Source organism: Arachis stenosperma, chromosome 9 (assembly GCF_014773155.1).
Source record: "Arachis stenosperma cultivar V10309 chromosome 9, arast.V10309.gnm1.PFL2, whole genome shotgun sequence".
NCBI lineage: Eukaryota > Viridiplantae > Streptophyta > Magnoliopsida > Fabales > Fabaceae > Arachis > Arachis stenosperma.
The window spans coordinates 117,618,677-117,621,340 of NC_080385.1; the positions used below are offsets into that span (position 1 = coordinate 117,618,677).

At 39.0% G+C, this 2,664-nt stretch overlaps 1 non-coding gene across 1 annotated transcript; it reads right to left on the reverse strand.

The window, feature by feature from the left end:
- Nucleotides 1-1,356: 1,356 nt before the first annotated feature.
- On the reverse strand, nt 1,357-1,464 carry LOC130953885 (small nucleolar RNA R71). The gene has a single exon (XR_009076045.1). It is a non-coding gene; the product is annotated as a small nucleolar RNA R71 (small nucleolar RNA).
- Nucleotides 1,465-2,664: the final 1,200 nt, after the last annotated feature.

Here is a 2,664-nt window from a genome sequence, read left to right on the forward strand (position 1 = left end):
GCGTTAAACGCCAGAATGGATACCATTTGGGCGTTTAACGCCAGGATGGTGCTAGGGGGGAAGATTTTGTTTTTCAAATCAAATTTTTTCAAGTTTTCAAAGTTTTTCAAAAATCAAATCTTTTCAAAATCATATCTTTTCAATCAAATGTTTTCAAAATTAATTTCTTTCCTTTTCAAAGATACTAACAATAATGATTTGATTCAAAATTTCAAGATTGTTGCCTTTTCTGTGAGAAAGGTTTAATGTTTTGAATCATATCTTTTCTTGTTAGGCAAGTCATTATTTTCAAATCAAATCTTTTTAAAATTGTTTTCAAATCATATCTCTCAATACATCTTTTTCAAAATAAGTTCTCAATCAAATCTTTTAACTTCTAATTTCAAATCCTTTTTCAAAAATCACTTGATTTCTTTTCCACTTTTATTTCAAAAATCAATTAGTGTTTTTAAAAAAATGTTTCAAAATATTCTAATTAATTTTCGAAAAATTACTTCCCTCCTTCTCACATCCTTCTATTTATGGAGTACCACTCCTTCAATGCACAATTCGAACCTTATCTAATAAAGTTCGAATTTCTTCTCCTCTTCTTTCTATTTCTCTTTCCTCTGACACCTCAAGGAATCTATACTGTGACATAGAGGATCCACATTTTCTGTTCTCTTCTCTTTCATATGAGCAGGAGCAGAGACAAAGGCATTGTTGAAGCTGACCCTGAACCGAAAGGACCTTGAAGAGAAAGATAAGAGAAGCCAAAGCACAACTCTCTTTAGAGGACCTGACCGAATTCTTCAAAGAAGAAGAAGACATGGCAGCCGAAAACAACAATAATGCAAACAATGCACGGAAGGTGCGGGGACTTACTGCACCACTCCCGACTTCTATGGGAGAAGATCTCTATCCCTGCCATGGAGCAAACAACTTGAGCTTAAACTCAATTAGTTTCTAATGCAACAGAATTGCAAGTTCCATGGACTTCCAATGGAAGATCTCATCAGTCTTAGCTGAATCTGCACCCAGTCAAGACTTCTATGGGAGAAGCATCTCTATCCCTGCCATTGGAGCAAACAACTTTGAGCTTAAACCTCAATTAGTTCTCTAATGCAACAGAATTGCAAGTTCCATGGACTTCCAATGGAAGATCCTCATCAGTTCTTAGCTGAATTCTTGCAAATCTGTGACACAGTCAAGACTAATGGGGTAGACCCTGAGGTCTATAGACTGATGCTATTCCCTTTTGCTGTAAGAGACAGAGCTAGAATATGGTTGGACTCTCAACCTAAAGAAAGCTTGGACTCTTGGGAAAAGCTAGTCAATGCCTTCTTGGCAAAGTTCTTTCCACCACAAAGATGGAGTAAGCTTAGAGTGGAAGTCCAAACCTTCAGACAGAAGGATGGAGAATCCCTCTATGAAGCTTGGGAAAGATACAAACAATTGATCAGAAAATGTCCTTCTGACATGCTTTCTGAATGGAGCATCATAGGTATTTTCTATGATGGTCTCTCTGAACTATCTAAGATGTCCTTAGATAGCTCTGCTGGAGGATCTCTTCATCTGAAGAAGACGCCTACAGAAGCTCAAGAGCTCATTGAAATGGTTGCAAATAACCAATTCATGTACACTTCTGAGAGAAATCCTGTGAACAATGGGACAAGTCAGAAGAAAGGAGTTCTTGAGATTGATACTCTGAACGCTATTTTGGCTCAGAATAAAATGACTCAACAAGTCAATTTGATTTCTCAAAGTCTGTCTGGAATGCAAAATGCACCAAGTAGTACCAAGGATGCTTCATCTGAGGAAGAAGCTTATGATCCTGAGAACCCTTCAATGGAAGAGGTGAATTACCTAGGAGAAACCCTATGGTAACACCTATAATTCTTCATGGAAAAATCACCAAATCTCTCATGGAAGAATCAAGAGAGACCTCAATAAGGTTTCAATAATAATGGTGGAAGAAACAGGTTTAACAATGGCAAACCTTTTCCATCATCTTCTCAGCAACAGACAGAGAATCCTAAGCAGCACCCTCTGACTTAGCAACCATGGTCTCTGATCTAATTAAGACCACTCAAAGTTTCATGAATGAAACAAGGTCCTCCATTAGAAATTTGGAGGCACAAGTGGGACAGCTGAGCAAGAAAGTTACTGAACTCCCTCCAAGTACTCTCCCAAGCAACACAGAAGAAAATCCAAAAGGAGAGTGCAAAGCTATAAACATGGCCGAATTTGGAGAGGATGGAGAGGAAGTGGACGCCACTGAGGAAGGCTTCAATGGGCGTGCACTAACCTCCACTGAGTTCCCTAATGAGGAACCATGGAAATCTGAGACTCAAAATGAGACCATAGAGATTCCATTGGACTTACTTCTGCCTTTCATGAGCTCTGATGAGTATTCCTCCTCTGAAGAGGATAAGTATGTCACTGAAGAGCAAGTTGCTAAATACCTTGGAGCAATCATGAAGCTAAATGACAAGTTATTTGGAAATGAGACTTGGGAGGATGAACCTCCTTTGCTCACCAAAGAACTGGATGACTTGTCTAGGCAGAAATTACCTCAAAAGAGACAAGACCCTGGGAAGTTTTTCATACCTTGTACCATAGGCACCATGACCTTCAAGAAGGCTCTGTGTGACTTAGGGTCAAGTGTAAACCCATGCCCTCTCA